Raw genomic sequence first — 13,833 nt, forward strand, 5'->3', positions numbered from 1 at the left:
TATATATATATAAATAATATGACCTGCCCTAAAACTGCTAAATGTTTTTTTTTTGTTTTTTTTCTGCAGTTAATCATGACTTAAAACACAAAAGTGCACAGGACAAGCACATTTTTGCTAGGCCTCAAATCATAACTAATTACATTTGAAAAGATTAACTATTTAAGTCATAGATACAAAGGAATCCTCAGCCAATCAGCCAGCGCTGAGAAATACAATCAGTAACAAACAAACTTCATAGCATTTTTTTTCCATTAGCACCTTCTTACATTTCACGCTTTCTGTAACTCATTTTAAATTGTATTTATGTTTAACAGCAATCAAATCAGTCAAGCTGAAGATCATCTGCTTCTGGTAGCCAACTGAACATTTGGTGCATCCTTAATTTTGATATCAGGAAAATCAAGACCATTTCTCCAGAACCAAAAAAAAATACTAATTCAAAGCAATACTATAACTGCATTAGTTTTTATTCTTGCAGACTCAAATCCTTTTCCTTCCAGCAGCAGATTTGGTCCTTGTAGAATTGCTGTTTTTTTGAGCACTCTAACGGCACAACGTATGTCTTGACAAAGTGATGTTGTGTTTTATTTCACTAAGGGCACCGATTATGCTGCCTAGGCACCTTTTGCTTAACAGTGCAGCTTCAGCCTCCTTTTACTCATTCTGTCACAAAGATGGATGGGCTTAAAAATTCCTACATCTGCAATGTAATGCAACACTTTTTGAATGTGCAAAAGATGCCTGAATGGCGCTGAAAGATGAAGCCACTTTGTTTAACTAGAGGGCTGTACGTCTTCAGTGAATAAATATCCCCTTCAATCAGCACTCTCGGAACCCATTACTCTATGATATTTTAGTAAGATTATAGCAGATCACAAAGTTAAAAAGGGTGTAATGAGCACTTACATTACTTTGTTTTTTTTTTTAAACTTTACTGGCCTACAATAGCCTCTTAATCAAGACTGGAGCTGATTGGAGTCTGTGGTGTCAACCTCAGGAGTCCATCAGTTACAAAATTTTGCTGCTCGATGGGGTAGGAGGAAATGTATTTAAGTTAAGCAAAATAGAATAGAGTAAAATTTCCAGGATGAAGGGAAATCAAACTTTAGGTTCCACATGCAACATGTTTCTCACGTTATCCCTACGTAAATTATGTGGCTTATTTAAAAAAACAACAACAACTTCAACCTAACAGCATCTGTGTTATTAAAAGATTATGACAGAAAAAAAAACACGTAACACATATAAATGTCTCTCCATTTTGAGTGCAAGATGTCGGGGAAAAATCTGACCGGGTACATTTTTGTCATGCACATACTTAATGAACAACAGCTGAGCTTTTCAAGAGACATTTTTGTCACCGTGTCTCCCAAGTATGACAGACTCCGCTGACAACCTTTGATGAATCCTAAGTAGCATTGTGCTTACGGAAAATTACAGACCGCCTTTCGTTCCTTTCCACCTACTGTACCACCTGTGGTGAAAATCACAGGCAATTTTACCGTCAATTATTTCACAGATATATGGCAGGACCAATCAGGCTTTTAAAATCAGTAGCTGCTGCATATGCAAATAAGTTATTATTTTTCTTCATGTTTCAAAAGGCCCCTGTTTGGGCCTCAACAGCATGGTTCACTGCTTTTGTCAGACATTCTGGAGGGTACAGGGTGTAAAAAATGATTCAATTAAAAGCATTGTGGTGTTAAAACCTGACTTTTGAGCTTAACTAAGGTGTATCAGATAAACACTTGCATGGGATTGAATTGATCTCAACTGATTGCCAGCTGACATTTTACAGTTTGCGATAAGGAGCTGGTGCAAGGCAGAGGTATGATCAGATGTCACACCAGATGTTGTGTTGATGGAATAAATAAAGGTTTTAACTGAAAACAATATGCTACTCGGTTCCAAAAGAACATAAAAAAAAAGAAAAAATCTGAAAATATTCTGCTTCTGGTTAAACATTGGAAGCAGATGCTAACTTTAGCATTATTAGCAGCTAAACTTTGAATGGCCAGATGAATCTGGGCTGACTGACTGTTTGATCAATGAATCAATCAACCCATTTCAAATTTATAGAGCACTCTTCATACTAAAAGCAACTCAAAGTGCTGTGTAGAACTAAAGATCAACTAAAGATTAAAATATAAAAAGACTGAAAGACAGACATGGATAATTGCACACTAAACAGATTATCTTCATAAATTATCCAAACAAAAATAAGAAGAAAATGGTCATGTCAAAAATATTTATGCTCTTACTGTTAACATCACTTATAGATAAAGAATGTTGGAAGATGTTTGATTTGTCGTATTAGATCTTTTTAACTGACTTCACGCAATGCTTGGCGTCACGTACTCGGCTATTAATCACAGTGACCACAATAGTCACTTTCGTTCCCATTTTGTGGGCAAGCAAAAATATTTGGGAACCATTTTTGAAAACAGTCTTACATTTAGAAAATCTTTATTGTGTTTGTGAAAACAAAATATTTTTGTTCAGCACCAGGGTCACCTTACAGTTGGAAAAGAATAAAAATTGCAATAAGCAAAGCATGGACTGAAATATTAAATATACTCTTTTATACACATTAATTTCTGAAATCTTTACTATATTTATTAAAAAACAACGACAACAAAAATATTACTTAAATCTCATCTTGTCAAGTTCTTGTGAACCAATAGTGTAATGTCATGTACTGTGAGCTGAATGTATTATTATATCCCAAATGGAGCATTAATGGAGAAAACTAAATGCAAAGCATTTGTCTATTCTGAGTGGGAAATGTGCAAAAATGAATAAATAACTAAAATAAAAATGCCTGATGCTGACTTTTAAGCAATAATTATCTTCCAAGTCAGGTGAGTGGGTTGTAAGATATTGCACCTCATGATTGCGAAGTATAGGAGAGCAATATGAAATTTCAAAGCTTTCAAAGGACATGTTTTGCATCAGTAATTTCCACACATTTAATATGCATAAAGGACAAATTTAAAATGAAAGTAGAGGGGGAAAAAACACTGTGACAGGATGATAGGCAGTAAGAAAACCACAACTAGCTCACTGTTAAGTTAGCATCTGTTTCACATTTGCATGTTTCAGTGTTTAATTGGTGTGGACTGCATTTGGTCAGCTTAAGTTCAAAATCAAAAACAACTAGGTTTTTCAGACCTGAACTGGATATTTCAACTTTGCAGACAGATTCTTTAAAATAGACATGAAACCTTTAGTCCATTTATAAAAACACAGAAGGAAGCATTTTAGGTAGTTTTTGATACAAGAGGAGCACCCTAGATTAGATAGGTGCAAAAAATACACAAGCCAACTTTGGGCTCTACTATATATTCAACACAAATGTTTGTGAAAAAAAATTGGGTTCTTTGTTTCAACAAAAATACTCATCATCTCATGTTTTCTCAAGTCCAATTTCATGCATCTTCTTTACATGTTTTGTCTCATAAGTTAGACGTTTTATTATACGTCTAGTGCAAGGTAAGGCAAAGTGCATATTTTATTCTGCCTGGGAAAAGTTTTTTTTTTTTTTTTTTTATCCTGCCCTGTTTTAACTACTACTACAAAAAAAATCTGTTTACTAGTTCTCAGCAGCATCTGACACGCTTCCAGTCAGTTGAGTGGGCTGTAGCATATATAGCATTTTGAGGCGTAGGAGAGGGGAAAAAAAACAAAAAAAAAACATTCAAAGTTCTGAAAGGACTTGTTTTGTATCTGTAATTACCACATGCACCTAACATGCATAATGAACGGTTTAAAATGATATAGTTACAATTACAGTGAAATACTTTGTGGCATAACGCTCCAGTTTTCCCAGGAAAGAGGGCAGGGGGTCCGTGCCCTGTGATTTTCGGCTGTGCATAACAATGTTTTAAATCCTTGTTTCTACCCTTTGAAACAAGTGGCACAATGACCCAGATTATAATTTAACCAACACTATGCTGCTGGTGTCACAACTCTAACTATACAGCCCTCTGGCTATATGACTTGTACTGGGTAAAAGATTTCTATTTTATTTCTACTATTTGTTCCATTCTGTGGTGCAAAGTTCATTAGAAAATAGCGCACAAATGATGAAATAACTCGAGCTCCCCGAAGGTGTAGAGAGACAAAGATCTCAACAGTGACCTTTGTTTTTTTTTGTCTTCATCATCCAGGGACATAATCCCTGTTTGGCTCTGCAGCTGGCATGCAACTGAGTCACGCGTCAGCCCTGATTAGAAGCAACAGTGGTCCGCGGGCCCCGTTCCTCTGCCAGAGCCAGGAGTGGAAAAGGCCAGGGCCACCACTTTCAGTCTGTGGGTATGACCTTGATGGGGTATGATAAAGAGGAAGCGACACGATTTGCAATGCCACACAATATCTGTAACCTTCCGCTTCCCCAGAATGCATGTTGAAGCCATTGAGCTGTGACACACATGTATGAAAAACGCACAAACATCCACGCACACCACGTCAACTTTGCCCTCTTGTTATTTCAAGCAGTCTCCTTGGTCAAGTCACCCATCTCTCGCTGCGTTCTAGCTGGTGCTTTATGTTATTTCTTGATTTTGCATTTCTGTTTCATTCCAATAGACAACAAATACCTTCAGGAGAAAAAAGGCTCAACCAAATAAAAGTGAAGTTATGTGATCTGCCACATTCTAATAGCTTTGGGAAAAAAATATATTACAAAATTATTATTAAAAAAAAATGATTCCAATGACTTGGTGTTAGATAAGTCGCTGTGATGGCGGCAGCGACACAATTTCCCTCTTTCTTAAACGCCCAACCCTTCCCAAACTCTCACATTTTATTGGAGGCAGTAATGAAAGCAGATGCCTTGTGAGTCAGATCATAGCCACACAAGTGTGGAAAGTGTGGCCCTGAAAGCTCCTCCCCCTCCAAAAAATAGCAACTGAGTAATGGGAGAAATCCTGGCTCTAACACATTGAGTAAAAGCGAAGCTGAAATTTGATTTAAAAATCTGAATTGTAGTACTAAGCTGTAAGATTGCTCAATCCATTAAGAATCTGAATGCAACTAAAGCTTAGTTCACCAAAGTCTTTAACTATGATCTTAGCAATTCCTCATTTTGAATGAGTATAACCCACGACTTCCTTTTTTTTCCCATGCAGTTTTTGTTTAGGAAAACAAACAACATATTTTAGACCAGCATTATTCAAGTATGTCCGCTACAGCTTTTGGGATTTAAAAGTGTGAAGGGGAAAAAAAAGTGCTGTCTTGAGACGAGGCGGTGGCAGATTGCATGGTAAAGTGGCTACACATGTGGGTCACATATTGGAGGTCCCTCAGCCTTTTCTTTCTTTGCAAAATCATTTATTTTGGTCATTCTACTCAATGAAACCTGAGGTCCTTGCACTACTAAAACGCCATGATATTTCTCATCAAAGCGAGACGAAGTCTGTCTCCAAAAGCGCAATCTAGTGGTTGCTGTTGGGATGTGACCTTATCTAGTGAGGTAAGTGTAAGCTACTATTATGAACATGATATGAATGTCAGTACTTTAAGCTTGACCCCAGTAACCAGTAGGCCTGGGCAGGTAGGACAATCTAATGGTACGGTAACGTTGACCAAAGATGTGTAAAACGATTTTATAGTTATGTAAAACAGAAAACTAGCAATTATTCCTGCTACTGCTGAAATAGTAAAACATATTGGTTGCAATATTATAATATTTATCATTGTTTTGAAGCTTAGGCACAATGATACTCTATACTTTTCACCACTGGAAAAAGTATGCAGCATCTAAAAATATTTCCAGAAGATCGACTTTGCCTTATGTGTCTGAAAAGCATCAGGGTGTCAGCTGACCATCAATGCGCAGCAACAGGTGGGGCAGCACTGAAAAATGTATTAACTGTTTAAAACTTTGTTGAACCTTGACAAACCTCTTGTGTTTATGGTGGGATATATTGTATTTATGTATTTATTATTTTTTTGTAAGCTAGGACGTAGTTCTTGAGTTTACTTGTTGCCAGAATCGACTAAAAAAATTATTCCGTTTGGGACAAAAGCACTCATTACTTTCTGGCAATGGGTCAGGTAGCATTTGGGTGCACAGTATAGAAACATTGAAAGACTTATAGACAAGACACAAATGATTTGTAAGCACTGTGAGACTACAGTGTGTGCAAAGCCATCAGCCACTAATGACGCAATGTTTCCCATCTGCTTCGGAGATTCCTATGGGTGCTAAATTAAAGGTCCATTACACAGTTTGTATAGGATTAAATTGATCTTAACTGTTTCTGATTTGATTTGGAGTCAACAATTTAGGGATGTAACCAGATGTTGTTATATTGACTCGGTAGAAAAAGAAACTGCATTGTGCTGACCGACAACTCTATTTTCCAAAGGCACTGAAGGAGAGTCCAACAGAAAAATACAGCTTACATGTACACAATAGAAGTATACAGCGACTGGATAACTATGAGCTGCTAACTATCCTAAAGTTAGCATCTGCTTTAGAGCTGATCTTTGCATTTGCACTTTTTTGAAGACTATATTTAATCATCTCTAGTTGAAAATCGAAAATACTTGAACTGAAAAAACTAAAAGTGGGTAATTCTACACTGCAGAGATTTAAGTTTGACATCAATTAAATATTTGCTCTATTTGTCAAAACACAAAAAGGAGCATTTTCAATATCCAACCTAGATTAGAGATTCTTCAAACACTATGAGATTACTCTATTTGTATAAATAATATATAAAGTAAGGATTTTTTTTTTTTTTTACCAGTAATACTATTGCTTAATAATATCTTTAAAAAAAAAGCTTGTTGTGTTCTTGTGAACCCAACTTCGTTTATTGCCTAATGTCCCGAGCTGGATGTTTTGTTCCGACTTGACGAAGACAAGTAACAGTATGCATCAGATCACAGGTGGAGCTGAATTTGCAAAGCAAATTGGTTTGCAGGAGGTGCAAGGAGGGCAACCACACTCCTTTTGAGAAGAGCGGCAGCAGCCCCCTTGGGCACCTCCCCTCAGTTTCTGGATAAATTAATCTAATTATTAAGGGGGAAACATCAAGCTGTGATCAGAGTCACTACTGTTCTATAAAAAAAAATATTCAAGACACAAAAGATACACAAAGTAAAAACAAACACCAGCGAGGAGGAAAGTCACATCCAAACAGTGCACCATGACAATTTGTGCCTTCCCATAAACAATAGGTGGTGATTAAATAAGCTGTTTCCCTCTGCTCAGTCACAATAATCTAGTTATAATGTGCGGGGTTGTAAATTAGAACCGAGAATTAAATAAAGCAAATGTATTTCGAAGAAGATAGAGAACAAGCTGTAATTTGAACCACAAGCAACCTCCTAAAATGCAAACCACACAATTTGATTTTTGCAACCATAAACGCTGGAAGGAATAGCAACTTTTCTCAAATGTTATCATATTTAGAGCTGAACTGGCTGCAACTGTTCCACCCTGCTCCCTCTCTCATTCCTTCTGTTTTTATTTTATTTAAAGTAGCTGGTCCTCTGGCACATAGCACAAAATCCCCCTCAATAATAAATGGGCTACCTCGAGCATTTTACAGACAAGGGCCCTGCCTGCTGCATGACTCAAAGACCACCTCAACTTCACTTTTTTTCCTTTTTTTCCCCCTCCTCCTCCCCATAAAATATTTAGCATCTTCACCAGTCAGCCTGGTACGTGGGATCTGTTGAAATCATGCCAGTTTTCTGTATGCATTCAAAGGAAAAGCCCCCACAGTATGTGGTGCATGTACAGCCCAACCACGGGGCATGTCTTCCGGCACGCAATTAGGCGACCTCATCCGCAAAACCGTGCTGGGATTTTGAAGCCATACCTCTGTCCTCTTCCACCCAGCTGAGCTGACTGGAAATATATGCAAACATCTGACAGAAATCAGATCACCTTTACCTGCATAGAGACTGAGATCTCCAAAAGACACACCGAAGAAGAAGTAAATGAGAAGCCCCCGAATTGAAACAGAAAACAAATCACTGACATAGGAGAAAGAAAGAAAGAAGGAAAAAAAAAGAAGCACAGCCTCGCAGCTTTAAACACAAATACACGGCGTGTATAACGTGGCTTTCCGCTGCCGCATGCTTTAAAAAAAAAAAAAGAAGCAATTACCTCCGTCCGTAAGGTCGTTTGTGTGTAGGAGGTGCGCGGTGTCATTTACCTGTGCATCATCCAGCGATCCGACACATGGATACAGAAGGGAGGGTTGGATTATTCCAGCAAGACAACAGAAAAAAAAACACACACACACAAAAAAAAAAACCCGGAAAGCACAATGGAGAGAGAGAGAGAGAGAGAGAGAGAGAAAGATGAAGAGAGAAGGAAACGGGGAGGAAAAGTCCGAAAATTTCAGCAGAGATGAATGCGGCAGATGAATCCGCGAACCCCGTTTTCAGAAAGAATCTCCCTTATCTTTAGATGTTGCTGTGTAGATGAAAGCAGACAGGCAGGGAAGCCCAGCAGAGCTGCTCTGTGCAGACAAAGATGCTTTCTCTCCTCCGCCGCACTGAGGGCAGCAGCAGCAGCAGCAGCAGAGCCGTCATCCCCCTCTCCCCCGACACTTGATGGTAATAGTTTAGTAGGTAGCTTATAAGGTTGAGGGCGCGGTCAACTGCTGTTGACCAATCCTGCACCCCCATCAAAACTACAACATCAACGTTGCCATGGAGGATTAAACTGCGTATAAATATACCACGCGGGATCGTAACCCCTAGCTGCTTTGTGAGCGGGTGTATTTTAATTTGCCATGATCAGGTATCATGATACAGGAGGCATCTCATGTTTCCCGTTTCCTCTCCCTCCATCAGCCCCCCACGTCCTCCTCTCATCCTGCTAAAGTGCCCTTGAGCAAGGTGCAAGCCACGACTCACCACTTTTTACTCACTTATTGCCTTTTTTGGGTGGATAACTTTTTATCCCTCCATTAAACAGGCGAAAGCTAACATTTAACTGCTTCCGGTTAGAATACTATTAAAAAAAACTAGAAGCATCTGTATTTCAGCTGGTAACACACTAGACATTATTGATGAACACAAACGTCTCTTTTTAATTCATGTACATTTTTAGTAAGCCTAATGTCACTTTATTCATTACATATGATTGGGAGAATTTTCTTACCCAACTTTCAACTATCACGCAGCTAATTTGTGCTGAAGTTTAGGAATCTGAAGGTAACAATAATTCATTTTACCAGTCACTTTGCATAATGCAGGAGCTCCACAAGCAACAGACGCCTCAGCATGAGAGCTGGATCACTGAAGCCTCACCTTAACTCTTGTATCTGTGATTCATGTCCTCAGGGCAAAAAGAAAAAAAAAAAGTCACCCTGTTTTCTCCAAATTCTTTTGTCCTCAAGAGATTTGACTTGTCCATGTAGGTAGGTGCAAATTGCAGTTCATTCTCAATTTTAGTTGGTTTCTTTTTAAGATTTTATATGCTAAAATAAATGACATTTCTTTCATAGTCAAATGGTAAAACTCAATCCTGGCAGTGATCCGGGTTTAAAGTCCATACATTTGTTAAACAAAATTTCAACCATATTTTGCCTCTTTACAAGCGTCAGATTCTGTTTTGCGTGCACTTGGGGGTCTGCACTCTCTAGATGAAATTTCAGCCATTTTCATACTCTGCTGATTTTTATCTGGTTTCAATTGGCTTACCATGACATAACAATGAAAACCTTTTTATCTCACATTAAACTCAATAGATCCCCATGCAGTTCCTACAACAGCAGCCTGCCTAATTGGGAATTTCACTCAGGAAAATCCTTATGACTCAAGGGAAATTTATTTGTTGCGAATGATTTTATTTTCAACAGATCAGCATCAATTACATTCATTTCCTATCAGTCACTCTAATTTACGCTGCTCGCTGACAAATGCATACAAAGTTCTTCAGTCGTCATTGGATCTTGCCTTTCACATTATATGCAGGGATGACATGAGGAATGTGAGGTTTAGAAAAATAAATATTTCCGACATTAACTTCACCAGGGACCAGGCTCTTAGACTCAAAGTAAGCAACAGAATTATAATGGATGCATGTCTAACCCAAGCAATTTCATCCACATTTTTGGATGATTACAAACTCTGTCCTTCTCTCCCTCCACATGGTTTTCAGAACTGCACAGCAGGTTCCAGGTCTACTCTGAGGTTTCCCTCTCAGTGGGACATTCTGGGAAAACCTCCTAAGGGAGACGGCTAAGAGGTAAACTGAATTGATGCCTAAACTGCCTGTACTGACGCGATGCACTAGAGCAGCGTCTGTACTTCAACCCATCGATATATATTAGTAAACATGGACCACTATTACTTTTGCAATATATAATCAATGTCTCAACCTTCCCCCAGATATCAGAGCTCTTTGTGTGTTGAAAGTAATGGATTGAAAATACCAACGGAAACACATTATTTGCAAAATGAAGAGATGAAACCCTGACGTTTCAAAGCGGGACATACTCAGATGTCCCGCTTTGAAACGTAGCAGGACGAACTGTGGAACATCTTACTCCACAGTACCTTCCACAGAATGCCTCCAGGTCCACACTTGTCAGCCCTCTGTGGACCTTACAACCCAACTCCTATGAACCTCTCAGCAAGTCCAAGGATAAAAATCTTACATTCATGTGTTTTTCTTCGGCAGACATTAAAAGTTCTACATAAATAAATTACAATTCAAACAGACAAGAAAGTTAAAAGTCCTCATACAAATACATGCTAACACAATCCTGAAACTGTAAAGTGCAAATTATTAAAAGGTAATCAGAAATTAAAACAACTTTACATTACACTGGTGTCATTGCTGTGACAGAACTGTAACTATGAAGGCAAAGAAACAGAATCACATGCATGGGCATTTATATAGGGTACAATTAGAGAGAAGTGTTTATTGAAATATGCCTAACGGTCAAGCAAAAAAAAAAAAAAAAAAAAAAAATCACATATAGATTAACTGAGGAAATAATCATGTAGTGAAAAATTACCAGTATGGAATCTAGTGAACATTGAAATGCAGTGGTAAGTGATAAAATCTTAAAGACTAATGATACAGTAAGTATAACATTTGATGAATAAAGTAGAAATTCAATTACTGAAGTGTTAACAGAAGTACAATACAATAGCAGTGCATAAATATAGACTTTAATAGTTGAGAGCCATAGACACCAAGTTAGAAATTATGAATTTCTAGCTTATGAAAACATGAATTGATAATAAATTATTCCCTTCAGCTAAAAGCCAAGCTGAATCCTGTTTTATAGCAATTTTATAATCCTACTTGTTGGTCTGGGGGAGTAAAAAAAAAGGTTTGGGCCATTCTCTGCATTTCTGTGTAGATGAAACATTCTGAAAACAGTGACAACCAACAAAAAAAATTAATTACAAATAAAATAAAAACTTTCTTTTGCTTTTAAAAATATGCACATTTTTAATCAAAATAAAATTTACTGTATTACTATTAAGTACAAAAAAATTCTTGCCACACAGGCAAATTAAAAGAAACCAATATATATGCCTACAAATGTCCTCTTTTCATTGAATTGATTTTTTCCCCTTGAACCTTCACTTTAGCACATTTGTTATACACAGACAATCCACATCAACAGTATTTATAAACACAGGTCAAAAAACTGTGTGCATGAATCATAAATTAAAGAGACTTAAATAGCAGTTTTGGATTCACAAGTAATATAGCTTTGCTTTATTAGAGTGAAGACAGCAAAGTGATGAGAAGGTGCTTGCTTTAAAACAAGAGTAGAAGGGAGAAAAGAGAAGGGAAAGAAAGACAAAGTTAGTCGAGCTGACAGCAGCTCTCAACAATGGTTAGTCCATCAAAATAACTTGTTTCAGTGACAGCTTTGTGTCGTTTTCAGAGGTTAACCCCGAGATGCTCTGCCGGCAAAGCCAAAATGTTAAGCAAGCACTTCAAAAAATAGCTTTTTCTTTGTTGTTTTTTTAAAGAGCTAATTTTTTTCAAATTTTTTAAGACATTTAAATTGTCTGTTTTAATTTGTAGAGTCCTTTGCGGTTAAATTGTACTCTATGAAGGTGCACGCTGTCCTTTCTAGCACTTCATTTTCATCTCAGCTTTTCATGTTGAAAAGCATCAACATGAAAATGTTGATGCTTTTCCATTTTGGGCTTAGACTCAAAAGGTTACAGCTATCAGGGAACCAGATGGAACGCTAAAAGCATTTGTTTTTGCTATGAGAAATTTTAAGCACGTCAATGTTTTTGAAAAGTCAAATTTCATATCGTGTGCCTTGCACCAGCTCTGTCTGGGAGTGTAGACTATTTGACATATCAGTGACAGTTGACTCAGATGAGCAAACCTCTAAAAGCCTGTTCCAGAGAGCCGAGGTACGTCGAAGACTTTACTTCCGGATAAAAGTCAAAGCAATCTTGAATCTGAGGGCGATATATAAATAATAAATGCTCAAAAATCTTAGATTTGCTTGATAAACAATTCAGTCCAAGTGAGGAAGTAAGTAGCACTTACTAGTAATGTCTGAGTAGACGCCACAATAAAACCAAATTTAGGTATGCAGCTTGGGCTAAGCATTGCAACTGAAACCATTTGTTTGCTACGTAGATTAAAAAATATACATAAACCCCGCTAACTGTAGATACATTTCCTTTAACTAGTTGCAGACATATACAGTATGTCTGGGATCATTGTGGTTCTGGAAACCTCAGTAGGTGGGCTCATAGGGAATAGCAGCCGAATAAAAACCCTCACCTGGAACTATTCAGCTTGTTCATGTGGGCAGCTGCAAATGTCAACGTTTTAGAAAAGAGTTGTTTTAAATGTATGCATTGGTCTCTCAGCAGCCAGGTGAAATGTCCAATTTCCTTTTATTGGGGTTGACAGTTTAGGCCAGAGTGTTGAAGCCTGCCTATAACTGAATGTTCCAATAGGACAATAATCCCAAAACACATAAAAAAAAAAACTGTTTTGTCTGTCACCTTAAAAACAGATTAATTGGATAATTAAAAGCTCCAAATTATTTTTTACAGTCACAACAATGGTGAATGTATGTAAACTTCTGACCAGGATGGTAACTGGTCAGACCCGGTAATGCATTTGGACCCTGTAGAACTGCCTCTTTGTAGAATAGCAACAAAGAGGCAGTTTTGTGGATTATAAATTATAATATGCAAATCTGTTATTGTTTTCAAGCTTTTATGTACTTGTATTAAAAGAGTCAAAAGTCATAACAATACTTTGCCAGAAATATGGTACAGAAAAACCTCAGCAAAGCCCACCAATTGGTTCTGAATAAAAAGAATAGTCTCCACAACACATTTGCCTGTCAGTCACATAGTGGGAAATGTGCGGTGAATTTCAAACAAAGTCCACTTCAGAGGTGTGACCGTTTCAAAGGCCCGTTTGAACGCTCAAACTTCAGAGGTTAGACACCCCTGCATAGTTTCTGGCCTTGTTTAGCACAGAAACCAGAAGTGGTATCAATTTTCTGTCTTCTTATCCTTAGAATGCTAGTTTCAGTCCTGGTGTTCAAAATCTTTCAGATGATAAAGTTGAACTACTTTCTCCAAATGTGTTTCAGTAAAGATTGACAAAGATGTTGAAGTCACTGATTAATATCACAAATAAGTGATCGACAATGCAATGTTGTGCCGCCAAACAACAGGCAAAGATTTAGTTGTAGCATTGAAGTTGAAATGTAGCAAATAGGATAATCAGCACCATAATTCCAGGCCAAGATATTTCTTGCTTACTTCAATACCGACTGCGACGCCACAACCAGCTCAAGAGACAATGAAAAAAGCAAAAGGTGCTTAAGCAGCTTTACTGATCCC

The 13,833-nt window shown here is 37.6% G+C and overlaps 1 protein-coding gene across 7 annotated transcripts in view; it reads right to left on the reverse strand.

Moving 5' to 3' along the window:
• nrxn2a (neurexin 2a) overlaps positions 1–8,600 on the reverse strand; it is a 169,197-nt gene extending 160,597 nt beyond the window's left edge. For 3 of the 7 annotated variants that reach the window (XM_008427077.2, XM_008427080.2, XM_008427072.2), the window contains exon 1: positions 8,178–8,595. The gene's annotated coding sequence lies outside the window, so the exon portion shown is untranslated. Of the gene's footprint in view, positions 1–8,177 lie in introns of all 7 variants that reach the window. The other 4 variants (XM_008427078.2, XM_017308569.1, XM_008427082.2 and 1 more) reach the window with 3 other exon arrangements.
• Between the last annotated feature and the right edge of the window lie 5,233 nt (positions 8,601–13,833).

Source organism: Poecilia reticulata, linkage group LG14, assembly GCF_000633615.1.
Source record: "Poecilia reticulata strain Guanapo linkage group LG14, Guppy_female_1.0+MT, whole genome shotgun sequence".
In the NCBI taxonomy this organism is placed as follows: Eukaryota; Metazoa; Chordata; class Actinopteri; order Cyprinodontiformes; family Poeciliidae; genus Poecilia; species Poecilia reticulata.